Source organism: Hyperoodon ampullatus (genome assembly GCF_949752795.1).
Source record: "Hyperoodon ampullatus genome assembly, chromosome: 6".
NCBI classification, from domain to species: domain Eukaryota; kingdom Metazoa; phylum Chordata; class Mammalia; order Artiodactyla; family Ziphiidae; genus Hyperoodon; species Hyperoodon ampullatus.
Genome location: NC_136919.1, coordinates 240,648 through 259,494, shown reverse-complemented (window position 1 = coordinate 259,494; position 18,847 = coordinate 240,648). Strand labels below are relative to the sequence as shown.

At 44.7% G+C, this 18,847-nt stretch overlaps 1 long non-coding RNA gene across 1 annotated transcript; it reads left to right on the top strand.

Annotated features, from left to right (window-relative positions):
• The first annotated feature begins 512 nt into the window (after positions 1-512).
• LOC307054122 lies at positions 513-17,304 on the top strand. The gene is made up of 3 exons (XR_013810929.1): positions 513-678; positions 9,560-9,584; positions 17,003-17,304. It is a non-coding gene; the product is annotated as an uncharacterized lncRNA (long non-coding RNA).
• Positions 17,305-18,847: the final 1,543 nt, after the last annotated feature.

The following is an 18,847-nucleotide window of genomic DNA, read 5'->3' as shown; positions in this document are numbered from 1 at the left end:
CTGTATCAGTTTCTCTAAGTTTTTGCCAACATTTGTTATTTTTAGCTTTCTTGATTGTAGGCCTTCTAGTGTGTGGAGGGGTCGGCGTTGTGGTGTTAACTTGCATTTCATCACGACTGATGACGATTAACATCTCTTCATGTGCTTGCTGACCATTTGTATGTCTTATCTGGAGAAGGGTCTTTTCAAGTCCTTTTTCCATTTAAAACATTGGGTTGTTTGCCGAGTCCCGCCAAGCGCTCCTCCTGGCGGCGTTGGTGTCGGTGAGTCCAGCCTGGAGCGGTCTCCGCGCCGCAGGGGCCCGCGCCCCGGGACATCGCTAGCGGCCTCTCAGGATAGGAGACGCCCGGCCCCCGGCGCCCGTGCCTGGAGCGCCGAGATCGTGCTGCGCCGCGCGGACGCGGCGCCGCCGGGGCGGGTCTTGCTCGGCATTGGCTGCGGCTCACCTGAGCGCGGCGGCGGTCTGCGCGCCTCTCCCGGAAGAGAGTGTCCCGGAAGTGGGCGTCCCGGCCAGAGCGCCCATGTCGCGGGGCGTCCTCGGGGCTCCTCGCTGTCGGCGCCATGCGAGCCGGCGGGGTGTCTAGGGATCCAGCGCCCGGCGGCTGGGAACGACCCGTCCCGTGGGTCCCTGGCACCCCAGCGGCATCCGAGCGCGGAGCGGAGGGCTGCGGACCGCAGGTAAGGGGACAGTGGTTGGTGGGGGTGGGTGGAGGAAGGAACGACGAATTACACCAGAGGTGTTTGGTACAGTCGCAGAAACAGAAAACTCAGACGTACCACTGCAGAGGCCATGGGAGTTAAGTTGTAAATGCTGCTGGCTTTCAGTAGCCGGCAGCCATTCTCTTCCTGTAGCTGATGGGATACAAAGCTCTACTGGGTTGTTCTTTGCACGGGATAGTCTTGTTTTGCAGAAATTCAGCTGAGCCATCCTTGATGTGTAAGAGTAAGGTCGGATCTTAACAAACGGCATCGCGAAACAGAGGAAAGCTTCAAGTGAGCTTTATTAGGGGGCGCTCCCGGGCGAGGTTCACTGGTCCGAGAGAAAGGGGCCAGAGAAGTCGCACCCGGGCGAGGTTTGGGCAAGATTTTATAGGGGAAGAAGGGAAAGGGGTGTGGTGAATCTGGGAGGGCGCAGGGTATTCCTTATCTGGTGGTCTCTTCGGGTGTCGTGGCACTATCTGGTGCCGGTTACATCAGTCTTGGGACCGCTAGTCCCGCCCCTCGAAAGGCGGGAAGGCTGGGCCGGGTGGAAAGCCCCCAGGTCAGTTCCTGGAACTGGGTGGTCCGGAATGTCTCCAGGTCAGTTTCTGGAACTGGGTAGTCCGGAGAGTTTTGGTCTGGTGCAACCTGTGAATCTGATTGCGTTCCCCTGCCTCGGGCCAGTTGGCCTTACATCCCGACATCTTTGGTGTAATGGGGCGGCGTTCCGATCTCTGACTACTTCATGCTGAATGGGGGCGTCGAAAGGGGAGTCGGGCGACCAGAGGTCCGAGGCTTAGGGGAGACCAGTGGGGGGTTCTGTAGGAAGCAAGGTGTAAGGATCGAGGAACATTTGGTTTGTGGCCACCCGAGAGACTTCCTCCATGCGCCGGCGAAGGAACCTAAGAAAACAGGGGGCAAACATGAGCAAGATACAGATGAGAATTAAGGGGCCTAAGATTGGTGTTAGCCAGGTATAGAGGGTGGATCGCCACCAATCGGGAGTTGGGGAGGCGGACTGTTGGTGTTTGCGTTGGAGTTCTTCTCTTAAGCGATGGAGGGCGTTTACAGCAGCATTCCTCCTGTAGGAAGAGGCAGGTACCTCCTTTGTCGGCCGTCAGGAGATCTAGGGCTCGTCGATTCTGGAGAGCGACTCGGGCTATGGAGGTGATTTGGCGCTGGAGAGAGGAGATGGAGGCGGCGGAGCCTTCAATGGCTAGCTGGAGTTTATGTTCTAAGTCGCGGGATGTTGAAACACTATGTGTGAGAGCTCCCCCCCGCCCCCCGAGGCCTGCAGCGACCAGGGAGGAGGCGAGAGAGATGCCTGCGACTAGAGGAAGAAAGATAGCTCTTTTCTGTCGGGTAAAGGGCGGCGTGATTAGCGAGGAAAATTTGGCTTGGCTATACAGTGTGAGTTGTGGGACGAGAGTAACGGGGATACGTGGGAAGGGGGAGGGAGAATTGATCTTTTGTGAGGGAACCATTGCACCAGAAAAACATGCCTGGTGGTGCTTCAATTGATGCGTTTACCGTGAGGGATGTGTTGCAAAGAAACCCAGTATCAGCTAGATTTGGGCGGCTGCCGTAACAGATGGTGAGATTTTTTTGAATCAAGGAATATGGGGACTTTTAACGGGGAAAAAGGTGAGTTTGGGGAGGTGTAGGAAGTAGAATTGAAGGGCTGGTCGAGTGGGACAGCAGCCAAGGGTGGCCGGCCAAGCGAGGCACATAGAAAGTAGTCGGAGATGTTACCTATTCCTGTGTGGTTGAGTATCTGTAGTGTTTGTTTGGTCAGTTCGGCTGCTGCTGCTAGGGCCCGAAGGCATGGTTGCCATCCCCGAATGGTTGGGTCTAGCTGTTTGGAGAGGTAAGCCACGGGGCGGTAGGAAGGCCCTACAGGCTGGGCAAGGAGTCCAGTGGCTATTCCGGCCCGTTCATCCACAAAAAGGTGAAAAGGTCGGTTTGGGTTGGGCAGAGAAAGGGGAGGAGAAGATATCAGAGCGTTACGGAGGGTGAGAAAGGCCTGTCTAACAGCGGAAGGAGAGGTGAGGGGTCCTTGAGGGGTTTCTTTAGCGGCTAGATATAAGGGTTTAGCGAGGAGAGCAAAGTTAGGGATCCAGTGTCGGAAAAATCCTATAAGGCCCAAAAAGGAGAGAATTTGTTCCGCTGTTTCCGGAGGCTGGAGTTCACGGATAATCCGGGTGCGATCGGCTGTTAGACCTTTTGTGGTAGGGGTAAGATGGAGCCCCAGGTAGGTTACAGAAGATACAGATAACTGAGCTTTGGCTGGGGAGACCCGATAACCGCGAGAGCCAAGGTAATTGAGGAGATCTGCAGTATGTTGTCTTGAGAGGCTGAGAGATGGGCTGCAAAGGAGGAGGTCATGTACATATTGAAGGAGTGTGCTGGGGGTAAGGGAGCAGGAAGTGAGGTCCCGTGCCAGCGCCTGACCGAATAGGTGAGGACTCTCGCGGAAGCCCTGGGGAAGAACCGTCCAGGTGAGCTGACTGTAAGTATGAGTATCCGGATCCGTCCAGGTAAAGGTGAAGAGGAAATAGGAGTCAGGATGTAGGGGGATAGTGAAAAAGGCATCTTTGAGATCCAGAACCATAAACTGGGTTGTGGATGGGGGGATATGGGAGAGCAAGGTGTATGGGTTTGGTACTACTGGGTGGAGAGGAATTATGGCCTCATTGATTAGTCGGAGGTCCTGGACCAGGCGATAATCCCCAGAGGCCTTGCAGACAGGCAGGATGGGGGTGTTGCAGGGAGAGTCAGTGGGGATAAGGAGTCCCTGGTTTAGGAGTCTGGTGATAATAGGTCGTAGACCCCTAAAGTGAGTCTCAGAGATGGGAAATTGGGGCCTTGATGGAAATTTGGAGGGGTCCTTTAGGCGGATGAGGACGGGGGAATGGTGTGTTGCTATTATGGGCTTAGAAGTATCCCAGACTTGGGGATTGATGGGGTTGGTGTGATTGGAAGAGGGGGATAGGAGGGGGAGGGTTCTAGAGACAGGCCGAGAAGAGGAAGCAGGAGTTGGGAGGAGGGGACCTTAGGGTCAAGTCTAACCAGCTGGAGGGAGGCCCCTAAGTGGAAAAGGACATCTCGGCCTAGCAAGGGAACTGGGCAGGTTGGTATGACTAAGAAGGAATGAGTAAAAGGGAGTTCTTCGATATGACTTGGGAGTGGACCGGTCTGGAGTGGGAAGGATGGTTTGCCATCAATACCCATGACCGAGATCTGGGAAGGAGAAACTGGCCCGGAATAAGTAGGCAGGACCGAATAGGTAGCCCCCGTGTCCACCAGAAATGAGATGGACTTACCCGCTACCTGTAGCATTACCCTGGGCTCGGCGACGGTGATGGGGGCCTTCGAGTCCGGGTGCCGTCAGTCGTCAGCCAATCCCAGCAGTTCGAGTGGTCATGCCGTTGGGTCGGCCTGCCCCCCACGTGGAGACGCTGAGGGAGGGCCAGTCGTAGGGCAATCAGTCTTCCAGTGGCCCGTTAGCCCGCAGCGGCGACAGGGCTTAGAAGGAGGTCGGGGATTGGGACATTGGCGAGCCCAGTGGCCTTCTTTTCCGCATTTGAAGCAGGCCCCCGGTGGGGTTGCCTTTTGCGGACCCCATGGATGCTGTGATCCATGGGAGATGGCCGGCCTTAGGGCGGCTACAAGAGCTTGGGTTTGGAGGGCCACCTTCTGGTGCATCCGATCCTGTCAGCTGGATTCTGCCAAATCCTCACGGCCATTGTAGACTTTAAAGGCCATCTTTACCAGATCTCGAATAGGGGTTTGAGGGCCGTCTTCTGCCGGTTTTAATTTCTTTCGGATGTCCGGGGCTGATTGGGTGGTAAAATGGGTGGCTAGGACCGCTGCCCCTGCCGGGGTGTTGGGATCCAGCCGGGTGTAGAGAGTTAAGGCCTCTGTAAGGCGATTAAGAAAGATAGCTGGATTTTTGTTAGGTTCTTGGGTTATCTCTTTTAGTTTTTCAAAACTGACTACCTTATGAGCGGCAGCCTGCATGCCAGCCAGGAGGCATTGGATCATGAGGTCGTGTTTACGACGGCCATCTTGGCCATCCTGGTAAGTCCAGCCTGGATTGGTACCAGGTACGGCAGTCACTCCGACAGGCATGGAGTTGTCGGTAAGGTGAACCTTATCTGCATGGTTTGAATTCTTTCCCTCTCGTCAGGGGTCAGAGTAGAAGATAGGATCACAGAGATATCATGCCAGGTTAGATCGTAAGCTTGAGAGAGGTAGCGAAATTATTTGATGTAGCGGGAAGAGTCAGCCGAAAAGGAGCCTAGTCGCTTTTCTATTTGAGAGAGATCTTGGAGGGAAAAGGGAACATGAACTCTAACTAATCCTTCCGCTCCTGCTACCTCCCTCAGAGGGCAGAGGAGATTTGGATCTTGGGAGTCGTGAGAGCGTGTATGTGCACTAATTGGCGAAGCAAGGGGCGAGGGAGGAGAAACCGTTGAGGGAGGCGGGGGAGCGGTTGGATGGGCTGGAGCAGTTTTCGGGATGAGGAGGGACCGCCTCAGGGTAGGGTGGAGGCTGGAGAGGAGCTCTGGACGGGGGAGAGGCGAGAGATTCGGGTGGGTCGCCTAGTGGAGAGGAGTCATCATCAAAGGAAATTAGGGGCTTGGATGTAGGAGAAGTCTGTTTGGCAAGAAAGATCTGGGAAGTGGAATGCAGAGGGAAGGGCGGGAGCGTAAATACCAGAAGGCCTGAACATAGGGGACCTCGGACCATTTGCCCGTCCTGCGGCAGTAATTATCTAGATCACGGAGGACGTTAAAATCGAAAGTCCCTTCAGGAGGCCATTTGGATTGATTGCCTAGAGGATATTGTGGCCAGGCCACAGTGGAATAGAAAATAAGCCGTCGGCAACGGAGATCTTGGGAGAAAGATCTTGGGAGAAAGGGCTGTAAAATTGGCTAGGAGACACCCCAGGGGTGTCTTAGAATCTGGTTTCGATTCTGAGGTTCCCATGACCCCCAGTCTGTCCCTGAGTGAATGGAGAAGGAGAGAGGCGTGCCTGGTCGGAGGGCGGTCAGGCGATTGGGACGTCTCCACAATCACCCGAGGCCCGGCGAGTCGGAAAGCGGTCAGGCAATTGGGACGTCTCCACAGTTCTATAGACCTCACTTGCTATATGGTCGGTCTTTTGATACAGGTATTTAATAGGTATTTGTACACGTATGGTAACCCTAATCTTAATTTTTCCATTCACCCCACCTATCCTTTTAGATAAGCATACTTCTAAGTCTATGAGTGTCTTTCTCTGTGGAAATACGTTCATTTGTGTTAGTTATTAGTTAACGCCTATAAGTGATATCATAGGATATAGGTCTTTTGCTTTCTGACTTCCCTCATGTTCTGTGATTATCTCCAAGCTCATCTATGGTGCCTAAAATAGCTGTTTTCCATGGCTAATATTCTGTTGTATACATAGACCACTTCTTCTTTATCCATTCATCTGTTGATGGACATTTTGGTTGCTTCACTGTCTTGGCTATTGTGAATAAGGCTGCAGTGCAGCTTTTGCAGCCCGGGTCTTCTCGATTCAGGTCTCAGGTGAGAGGCCCAGTGGTGTGACTGCGGATTGAATGGTACCTCAGTTTTTATTTTAATTGCAGCTCCCTTCTGTTCTCATTATTGGCTGTTACCACTTTACATCTCACCAGCAGCTAGAGGGTACACAGTTCTCTAAAACCCCTTCAATATTTATTGTTTGTAGACTTTTTGTTGATGGCCAGTCGACTGGTGTGAGTTGAAACCTTTTGGTAGATTAGATTTGCATGAGTCTAATAATTACTGAGGTTGAGCTTTTATCCATTTTCCTTTTTTTTTTTTTTAAAGAGAGTGAGCCAAATTTACCTCTTCATATTAATTTTCTTGAAAAATTTGCCAGTTTTGAATTTTTTTGGCCATTCCCTACCTCCGCACAGTTGTTCAGGGCAGGTGTCCTTTACAGCCCTGAGTTCTCGCGAATGTTAAGTGACCATTAGCTGTGGGTTTAAAGCCGCTCTTGTGGGAAACGGCCACAAGGCGGCAGCATTTCTACATTTCCAACTCTGGGTTTTTGGGCAACAGAGCTTTCCTGGAAATCGTGTTAGTAAGCTTCAAATTAGAGTGGAATGTGCCAGCGCAAACCCCCAAGAGCTTATATCTCCTAAATTGTTGTTTGCTTTTTAAATTTATTTTTTATTAATTATCAGAGCAAATTTGATAAAAACGTAGGTTCTCCTAGGTGTACAGTTTCTGGTTCATCCTATCAATGTATCTGTCTATTCCTCTTTGGATCCTTTCCCGTGTATGTTATTATAGAGTGTTGAGTAGACCTCTCTTCGTATTCCATAGGTATTTTGTGATTATATGTTTCATATGTATTAGTACATGTCTGTTAACCCCCATATCCTAATTCATACATTCCTTACACCTTTCCATTTGGTTAAACATAATTTGGTTTTCTGAATCTATGCGTGTCCTTCTCTTGGAAATTATTTCATGGGTATCAATTTTTAGGTAACACCTGTAAGTGATGTCATAGGATGTCTGTCTTTCGGTTTCTTTCTTACTTCAAGTTGGGTGATTATCTCTAGATCCTTCTATGGTGGTGCCAATGGCACTGTTCCATGCTTTTCCATGGCTAATATTCCATTGTGTACATGGACGACTTCTTCTTGGTGCATTTTTCTGTTGATGGACATTTTGGTTTCTTCCAGGTCTTGGCTATGGTACATGCTGCTGCAGTGCAGGATTGCCAGCCTGTGTCTTTTTGATTCTGGTCTACTCAGGTGATAGGCCCATGAGTGGGCCTACCAGATCACATGGTAGCTCCATTTTTACCCTTAAACGCACCTCCATTCTGTTCTCACTACTGGCTGTTACCAGGTTACATCCCACCAGCAACTAAAGGGTACACAGTTCTCTAAAACCCTTTCAGCATTTATTCTTTGTAGACTTTTTTTTGCTGATGATCATCCTGAAGGCTGTGAGGTGAACGTTTTTGTACACTGGATTTGCATGGCTTTATTAATTCCTGATGTTCAGCCTTTTTCCGTTCCCGTTTTTTTAACAAAGAAAGAAAGAAAGAAAAAGAAAGAAACAGAACACAAACGTGCGTAAAATATGCCTCTTGAAACTGTCGTTTTGAAATGTAGACGTCTTTTGAATTTTTTGGTCGATATACGACCCCAGGATTTGTTTTCGGGGCAGGTGTGATTTACAGGCCTGCAATTATTTTGAATATCAACTGACCTTTAGCGCTGGGATTAAAGCTGCTGTTGCGTGAAACGGCCACAAGGTGGCAGCAGTTCTCCTTTACCAAATCTGGTTACTAGGGCAACAGAGCCTCAATGGAAGTCGTGTTCTAGGTTGTAATTTAGAATGGAATGTGCCAGGAAAAAGCCCCTTATGTTTATGTCTCACAACTTCTTGTTCGTTTTTTTAATATAATTTTTATTTTTTATCACAGCAAGTTTGATTTCAATGTTTGGTTTGTTCTAGGTGTGCAAGATGTCGTTCTTGTACACATAAACATATGTCTATTCTTCCTGGGATACTTTTCCCATGTACGTTATGACAGAATGTTGAGTAGCCTTCTCTGGGTATTCCGTAGGTCTTTGGTGATTATATATATCACCTGTGTTTGTATATGTCTGTTAACCCCAATATCCTAATGTATCCAATCCTCACACCTTTCCATTGGTGAACCATAAGTTTGTTTAATGAATCTGTGATTGCCCTTCTCTGTGGGAATATTTTCACTGGTATCAATTTTTAGGTAACACCTATAAGTGATATCATACGATATATGTCTTTCTCTTTCCGACTTACTCCAGGTTGTGTGATTACCTCTAGACTCATCTACGGTGCTGCACATGGCATTGTGTCCTTTTTTTCCTTGGCTAATATTCCGTCGGTACATGTACCAGTTCTTCTTTGTCCACTCATCTGTTGCTGGACGTTTTGGTTACTTTTATTAATTATCAGAGCAAATTTGATAAAAAATATTTTGTTTCTCCTAGGTGTACAGAATCTGGTTCATTATATCAATGTATCTGTCTATTCATCTTTGGAGCCTTTCCCGTGTAGGTTATTACAAAGTGTTGAGTAGACCTTCCTTGGTATTCCATAGGTATTTTGTGATTAAATATTTCATGTGTATTAGTACATGTCTCTTAACCCCCATATACTAATTCATCCATTCCATACAACTTTCCATCGGGTTAAACGTAATTTTATTTTCTTAATCCATGCTTTTCCTTCTCTTGGAAATAAGTTCGTGGGTATCAATTTTTAGGTAACACCTATAAGTGATGTCATAGGATGTCTGTCTTTCAATTTTTTTCATACTTCAAGTTGGGTGATGATCTTTAGCTCCTTCTATGGTGGTGCAAACGGCACAGTTTTATTCTATTCCATGGCTAATATTCCATTGTGTACATGGACCACTTCTTCCTTGTCCCTTTTTCTGTTGATGGACATTTTGGGTTCTTCCAAATCTTGGCGATGGTAAATGTTCCTGCAGTGCAGGATTGCCAGCTGGTATCTTTTTCATTCTAGTGTGCTCAGTGATAGGCGCATGAAAGGACATACCAGGTCACATGGCAGCTCAATTTTAACCTTTAAACGCACCGCCATTCTCTTCTCACTACTGGCTCTTACCAGTTTATCTCCCCGCAGCAGCTAGAGGGTACACAGTTCCCTAAAACCTTTTCAGCATTTATTAATTGTACACTATTCTCCGGGTGATCATTCTGGTGGCTGTGTGGTAAAAGTTTCTGTAGATTGGATTTGCAATCTTTATTAATTGCTGATGTTGAGCATTTCCATTCCCTTTTTCTTTTTAAAGGAAAAAAAGCAAGAAAAGACAAAATGTGAGTAAAATATGCCTCTTGAAATTGTCTTCTTGAAATGTTGACGTCTTCTGAATTTTCTGGTCATGTTACGACCCTAGGATTTTTTTTGATGGCAGGTGTCTTTTACAGGCCTGCAATTATTTTGAATATTAAGTGACCATTAGCGCTGGGTTTAAACCTGCTGTTGTGTGAAACGGCCAGAAGACAGAAGCATTTCTCCTTACCAAATCTGGTTACTAGGGCAAGACAGCCATAATGGAAGTTGTGCTGTAGGCTGTAAATTAGAACGGAAAGTGCCAGGAAAATCCCCTTAAGATTATGTCTCATTCCTTCCTGTTCGTTTTTTAATTTAATTTTTACTTTTGATCACAGCCAATTTGATCACAATGTTTTCTTTGTTCTAGCTGTGCAAGATGGGGTTCTTTTACACATATACATATATCTACTTTTCTTCAGATCCTTTTTCCATGTAGGTTATGACACAACGTTGAGTACTCTTCTCTTGGTGTGCCATAGGTCTTTGGTGATTATATATTTCACATGCGTTCGTATATCTCTGTTAACACCAATATCGTAATGTATCCAATCCTCACACCTTTCCTTATGCTGAACCCTAAGTTGTTTAATGATTCTGTAATTGCCTTTCTCTGTGGAAATATCTTCATTGGTATCAACTTTTAGCTAACACCTATAAGTGATATGATAGGATATGTGTCTTTCGCTTTCTCACTTACTACAACTTGCGTGATTACTTCTAGACACATCTATGGTGCTGCAAATGGCATTGTTTCATTTTTTCCCCAGCTAATATTCCATCTCTACATGTAGCAGTTCTTCTTTGTCCACCCATGTGTTGTTGGACTTTTTGGTTACTTCCATATCTTGGCTATTGTAATACTGTGCAGTGCACATGTGCCCTCCTGTGCCTTTCCAATTCTGTCTTCTTTTGTTATAGGTCCAGGAATGGCCCTGCTGAATGATATCGTAGCTCAATGTCTACCTTTTAAAGGCATATCCATTCTGTTCTCATTAGTGGCTATTTCCAGGGTACGTCCCACTGAGAGTTGAGGGTTTGCATTTCTCCACAACACCTTCAGCATTTATTGTTTATAGGTTTCTTGCTGATGGTTATTCTGAGGGGTGTGAGCTGATACCTCTTTGTGGTTGAATTTGTGTGTGTCTCATAATCCACTGAAATTAAGCTTTAATGCATGTCCTTTTTATTTTTCAAACTGTGGTTACAGCTTAGCTCTTCAAAGTGTTTTCTTTTTTTTTTTTTTTTTTTTTTTTTTGCGGTATGCGGGCCTCTCACTGTTGTGGCCTCTCCCGTTGCGGAGCACAGGCTCCGGACGCGCAGGCTCAGCGGCCATGGCTCACGGGCCCAGCCGCTCCGCGGCATGTGGGATCTTCCCGCACCGGGGCACGAACCCGTGTCCCCTGCATCGGCAGGCGGACTCTCAACCACTGCGCCACCAGGGAAGCCCCTTCAAAGTGTTTTCTTAAAGTATGTGTCACATTTTGAAATTTTTTGGCCCTAACCTCCCTCAAGACATTCTGAGGGCAGGTTTCATTTACAGCCCTGCACTACTTGTTCACATGAAGTGACCATTAGCACAGGCTTTAAAGCTGCTTTTGCAGGTAACGGCCAGAGGGTGGCAGCCTTTCTACGTTCCCCACGCTGGTACTAGGGAAACAGACCTTCCTGCCAGTGGTGTTCCTCGGTTATAAATTAGAGAGGAATGTGCCCGGATAAACCCCCAAATGCTTATGTCTCCTTACTTATGTTTGTTTTTAAATTTAAGTTATACTTTTTATTGGAGTAATATTCCATTGTGTACATGGACCACTGCTTCTCGGTGCATCCCTCTGTTGATGGACATTTTCGTTGTTTCCAAGTGTTGGCTATGGTAAGTATTGCTGGAGTGCAGAATTGCCAGTCTGAGTTTCTGATTCTCATTTTCTCAGGTGATAGGTCCAGCAGTGGGTATGATTGACTGACTGGTAGCTCAATGTTTCCCTTTTCAAAGCACGTCCATTGTGTTTTCATTAGTGGCTCTTACCACGTCCCCCTTAGAACGGAGGGTACGCACTTCTCCACAATCGCTTCAGCATTTATTGCTTGAAGCATTTTTGCTAATGGCCATTCTGACTGCTGTTAGCTGATAGGTTTTTGTAATTTGGGTTTGCATGTCTTTATAAATTCCTAAAATTCATCCTTTTTCCAAGCCTTTTTTTGTTTCTGTTAAAAAAAATGGAGAAGTGTGCATACAATATACCTCTTGAAATTGTCTTCTTGGAAGGTGGCCCTCTTTTGAATTTCTTATTCGATTTTCGACACCAGGAGTTTTTTGGTGGACAGGTGTCATTACAGAACTGCACGTTTGGTGAATAGTTAGTGACAATTAGCAGTGGGTTTAAAGCTGCTGTTGTGTGAAACGGCCACAAGGAGGCAGCATTTCTCCATTCCCCAATCCTGGGTAGTAGGGCAGCAGAGCCTTTCTGGAAGTCGTGTTCCTAGGTTTTAAATTAGAATGGAATGTGCCGGGAGAAACCCCCATAAGTTTATGTCTCATTACTTCTTGTTGGTTGTCTTAGTTTTTGTAATTGGGGTAATGATTAGAATATTGTTTGTCCTAGCTGTACACAATCTGGTTCATTTGTACCTTATATGTGTCTATTCACGTACAGATCCTCTTCCCATCTAAAATATTACACAGTGTTCCGTGGACCTCCCTTGCTATAGGATCGGTCTTTTTGACATATGTATATAATATGTATTGGTGTACGTAACACTGACTTTAATGTATCCATCCCCACCACCTTTCCTTTTAGATAAGTACAGTTTTCTCCTACATCTGTGAGTGTCTTTCTCTGTGGAAATATTTTCATTTGGGTCCGTTATTAGATAACACCTATAAGTAATATCATAGGATATAGGTCTTTTGCTTTGCAACTTACCTCATGTTCCGTGATTATCTCTAGGCTCACCTGTGGTGCCTCAAAGAGCAGTATTTCATTGTTTTCCATGGCGAATATTCCATTGTGTACATGGACCTCTTCTTCTTTATCCATTCACCTGTTGATGGACATTTTGGTTGCTTCACTGCCTTGGCTATTGTGAATAAGGCCGCAGTGCAGCTGTTGCAGCCTGTGTCTTCCCGATTCTGGACTTGTCAGGTGAGAGGCCTAGCGCTGGGCCTGCTGCATCGAATGGTACCTCAATGTTTACTTTTCTAACGCAGCTCCTTTCTGTTCTCATTATTGGCCGTTACCACTTTACATCTCACCAGCAGCTAGAGGGTACACAGTTCTCTAAAACTCCTTCAGTGTTTACTGTCTGTAGACATTTTGCTGATCGTCAGTTGACAGGTGTGATTTGTAAACTTTTTGTAGATTAGAGTTGCATGAATCTAATAATTCCTGAGGTTGAGCTTTTATTCATTTTCCTTTTTTTTTTTTTTTAAGAGAGTGAGTCAAACTTACCTCTTATACTGTTTTCTTGAAACATTTGCCTCTTTTGAAATTTTTTGTCCATTCCATACCTCAGGACAATTTTTTTAGGGCAGGTGTCCGTTACAGCGCTGAGTCCTTGTGAATGTTAAGTGACCGTTAGCTGTGGGCCTTAAAGCCGCACTTGTGGGAAACGTCCACAAGCCGGCAGCATTTGTACATTTCCCACTCCCTTTTTGGGCAGTAGACCTTCCTGGAAATCGTGTGGAATGTGCCAGGGAAAACCCCCAAGAGCTTATATCTCCCTTCTTCTTGATTGATTTTTAAATTTAATTTTTATTAATTATCAGAGCAAATTTGATAAAAAATATTGTGTTTCTCCTAGGTGTACAGAATCTGGTTCATTATATCAATGTATCTGTCTATTCGTCTTTGGAGCCCTTCCCGTGTAGGTTATTACAAAGTGTTGAGTAGACCTTCCTTGGTATTCCATAGGTATTTTGTGATTAAATATTTCATATGTATTATTAGTACATGTCTCTTAACCCCCATACCCTAATTCATCCATTCCTTACAACTTTCCATCGGGTTAAACGTAATTTTATTTTCTTAATCCATGCTTTTCCTTCTCTTGGAAATAAGTTCGTGGGTATCAATTTTTAGGTAACACCTATAAGTGATGTCATAGGATGTCTGTCTTTCAATTTTTTCCATACTTCAAGTTGGGTGATGATCTTTAGGTCCTTCTATGGCGGTGCAAACGGCACAGTTTTATTCTTTTCCATGGCTAATATTCCATTGTGTACATGGACCACTTCTTCCTTGTCCATTTTTCCTTTGATGGACATTTTGGGTTCTTCCAAATCTTGGCGATAATAAGTGTTCCTGCAGTGCAGGATTGCCAGCCAGTATCTTTTTCATTCTAGTGTGCTCAGTGATAGGCGCATGAAAGGACATACCAGGTCACATGGCAGCTCAATTTTTACCTTTAAACGCACCGCCACTCTCTTCTCACTACTGGCTCTTACCAGTTTATCTCCCCGCAGCAGCTAGAGGGTACACAGTTCTCTGAACCTCTTCAGCATTTATTGTTTGTAGACGTTTTGATGATGGTCACTCAACTGGTGTGAGTTGAAACCTTTTTGTAGATTAGATTTGCATCAGTCTAATAATTCATGAGGTTGAGCTTTTTGACAAAAGGATCCAAAGAAGAATAGATATATGTGTACATGTAAAAGAAACACATTTTGCACACCTAGAACAAACAAGAGATAGTAGTGAAATTTGTGTGATGAAAAATAAAAATTAAATTAAAAAAACAAACCAGAAGTAAAGAGACATAAACTTAAGGGGCTTTTTGCTGGCACATTGCATTCTAATTGACAACCAACAACACAACTTCCATTATGGCTCTTTTGCCCTAGTAACCAGATTTGGTAAGGAGAAATGCTGCCGCCTTTGGCCGTATCACACAACAGCAGCTTTTAAACCAGCGCTAATGGTCACTTAATATTTAAAATAATTGCAGGCCTGAAAATGACAGCTGCCATCCAAAAAAATCTAGGGTCGTTAATCGACCAGAAAATACAAAAGATGTCAACATTTCAAGAAGACAGTTTCAAGACGCATATTTTACACACATTTTGGCTTTTATTTTTCTTAAAAAATGGGGGAATGGAAAAATGCTCAACATCAGGAATTGATGAAGCCGTGCATATCCAATCTACAGAAACGATCACTTCACAGCCGTCAGAATGATCTTCAGCCAATAGTCTACATACAATAAATGCTGACGGGGTTTTAGAGAACTGTGTACCCGCCAGCTGCTAGGGGGATGTAAACTCGTAACAGCCAGTAGTGAGAAAATAATGGAGGTGCATTTAAAGGTAAAAATTCAGCTACCGTCTGATCTGGGAGGTCCTTAGATGCGCCTATCCCATGAGCAGACAAGATTGAAACAGACACAGGATGGCAATCCTGAACTGCAGGAATATTTACCATAGCCAAGACTTGGAAGAAATCAAAATGTCCAACGACAGAAAAATGCACAAAGAAAAAGTGGTCCATCAACACAATGGAATATTAGCCATGGAAAACAATGAAAGAGTGCCGTTTGCACCACCATACAAGGACCTACAGATAATCACCTAACTTCAAGTAAGAAAGAAACTGAAACACAGCTATCGTATAACATCACTTCTAGGTGTTACCTAAAAATTGATACCCACATATTTCCAAGAGAAGGAAACACATGGATTAAGAAAACAAAATTATGTTTAACCAAATGGAAAGTTGTAAGGAATGCATGAATAAGGATATGGGGGTTAACAGACATGTACTAATACATATGAAATATATAATCAGAAAATACCTATGGAATACCAAGAAAGGTCTACTCAACACTCTGTAATAACCTACATGGGAAGGGATCCAAAGATGAATAGACAGATACATTGGTATAATGAACCAGATTCTGTACACCTAGGAGAAGCAAAATATTTTTTATCAAATGTTCTCTGATAATTAATAAAAATTAAATTTAAAAAACAATCAAGAAGTAAGGAGATATAAGCTCTTGGGGGTTTTCCCTGGCACATTCCACTCTTATTTGCCGCCTATTAACACGATTTCCAGGAAGGCTCTACTGCCCAAAAACCGAGTGGGAAAAGTACATATGCTGCCAGCTTGTGGACGTTTCCCACAAGTGCGGCTTTAAGCCCACAGCTAATGGTCACTTAACATTCACAAGGACTCAGCGCTGTGAAGGACAACTGCCCTAAAAAAATTGTGCTGAGGTAGGGAATGGACAAAAAAATTCAAAACAGGAAAATGTTTCAAGAAGATAGTATGAAGAGGTAAGTTTGACTCACTCTCTTTAAAAAAAAAGGAAAATGAATAAAATCTCAACCTCAGGAATTATTAGATTCATGCAACTCTAATCTACAAAAAGTTTACAAATCGCACCTGTCAACTGACGATCAACAAAAAGTCTACAAACAATAAATACTGTAGGAGTTTTAGAGAACTGTGTACCCTCTAGCTGCTGGTGAGATGTAAAGTGGTAACAGCCAATAATGGGAACAGAAAAGTGCTGCATTAGAAAAGTAAAAATTGAGCTACCATTCAATGCAGCAGGCCCACCTCTAGGCCTCTCACCTGAGAAGTCCAGAATCAGGAAGGCACAGGCTGCAACAGCTGCACTGTGGCCTTATTCACAATAGCCAAGGCAGTGAAGCAACCAAAATGTCCATCAACAGGTGAATGGATAAAGAAGAAGAGGTCCATGTACACAATGGAATATTCGCCATGGAAAACAATGAAATACTGCTCTTTGAGGCACCACAGGTGAGCCTAGAGATAATCACGGAACATGAGGTAAGTTGCAAAGCAAAAGACCTATATCCTATGATATTACTTATAGGCGTTATCTAATAACGGACCCAAATGAAAATGTTTCCACAGAGAAAGACACTCACAGATGTAGGAGAAAACTATACTTATCTAAAAGGAAAGGTGGGGCGAATGGATAAATTAAGATCAGTGTTACGTATACCAATACATATTATATACATATGTCAAAAAGCCCGACCCTATAGCAAGGGAGGTCTACGGAACTCTGTGTAATATTTTACATGGGAAGAAGTTCTGTACATGAATAGACATATATAATGTGAAAATTTTGGTTGCTTTAAATTTACAACCTAGGAACACGACTTCCAGAAAGGCTCTGCTGCCCTACTACCCAGATTTGGGGCTGGAGAAATTCTGCCTCCTTGTGGCCGTTTCCCACAACAGCAGTTTTAATCCCATTGCTAAAGGTCACTAAATATTCATCAGAGGTGCAGCTCTGTAAATGACCCTGCCCTCCAAAAAAAATCCTGGGGTCTAAAATCGGCCAAAAAATTCAAAGGAGGGCAACCTTCCAAGAGGACAATTTCAAGAGGTATATTGCACTCACACTTTTTTCTTTGCTTTCCTTTTAACAGAAAAGAAAAAGGCGTGGAAAAATGATGAATTTTAGGAATTTTTAAAGACATGCACACACAAATTATAAAAACTGAACAGCTCACACCAGTCAGAATGGTCAAGAGTAAAAATGCTGCAAACATTAAATGCTGAAGGGGCTGTGGAGAAATGTGCACCCTCGGTTCTGAGGGGGATGTGGTAAGAGACACTAATGAAAACACAACGGAAGTGCTTTGAAAAATTAAACATTGATCTACCACTCAATGAAGCATACTGACTGCTGGTCCTATTATCTGAGAAAATGGCAATAAAATAGTCATAGCCTGGCAATCCTGCACTCCAGCAATATTTACCATAGTCAACAGTTGGTAGCAATGAAAACGTACATCAAAAGACGAATGGACAAAGAAGTGGACGATGTACTCAATGGAAGAGTATTCCAAAAAAATATATAATTTAAATTTACAAAACAAACATAAGTAAGGAGACATAAGCTTGTGGGGGTTTATCAGGGAACATTCCAGTCTAATTTATAAAAGTGTCCATCGACAGACGATGTGGCACATATATACAATGGAATATTAGCCATAAAAAGAAACGAAATTGAGTTACTTGTAGTGAGGTGGATAGACCTAGAGTCTGTCATACAGACTGAAGTAAGTCAGAAAGAGAAAAACAAATACCGTACGCTAACACATATATATGGAATCTAAAAATATAAAATGGTTCTGATGAACCTAGGGGCAGGACAGGAATAAAGACGCAGACGCAGAGAATGGACGTGAGGACACGGGAAGGGGGAAGGGTAAGCTGCGACCAAGTAAGAGAGTAGCACTGACATGTATACAATACCAAATGTAAAATAGCTAGCTAGTGAGAAGAAGCTGCACAGCACAGGGAGATCAGTTCAGTGCCTTGCGCCCACCTAGAGGGGTGGGATCAGGAGGGTGGGAGGGAGACGGAAGAGGGAGGGGATATGGGGATATACGTATGCATATAGCTGATTCACTTTGTTATACAGCAGAAACTAACACACCATTGTAAAGCAATTATACTCCAATAAATATGTTAAAAAAAAAAAACAAAAGCAAACCAAGGATCCGCCTGCCAATGCAGGGGACACGGGTTTGCTCCCTGGTCCAAGAAGATCCCACATACCTCAGAGCAACTAAGCCCGTGAGCCACCACTACTGAGCCCATGCGCCACAACTTCTGAAGCCCGTGCACATAGAGACCATGCTCCGCCACAACAGAAGCCACTGTACTGAGAAGCCTGTGCACAGCAACCAAGAGTAGACCCTGCTTGGGGGAACGACAGAAAGCCCACGCACGGCAACGGAGACTCAACGCGACCAAAAATTAATTAATTAATTAATTAAAATGTAGATTAAAAAAAAAAAAAACAAAGAAAAAAATCACTGCTGGGAATTCCCTGGTGGTCCAGGGGTTAGGAACCCGTGCCTCCAGTTCATTGGGCCTGAGATCAATCCCTGGTTGGGGAAGTAAGATCCTGAAACCTGGCATCACAACCCAAATAAAAACGAAATAAAATAAAATACATTAAAATAAGAAAAAGAAAGAATCTGATTCAAGGTCTAAAGGGTGTTTAAGGTCTAAAGAGAAGGTGTTTATCAGGCCAATATGTGGGGAGAAAATCTTTCCCATTTCAGTAAGTAGCACCTCCATTTACCCAATTACACACCATTAACCCACACTCCCCACATCCAATTCATCACTCCTATTCGCCTCCAAGCCATCACTAACCTTCCAAATATGACTCTAACCTGCCTGCCTTACTCCACCTCCAAGGCCACCACTGTGCACAAAGCCAGCCTGCTAATGAGTCTCCCCAAATCTTCTCCTGC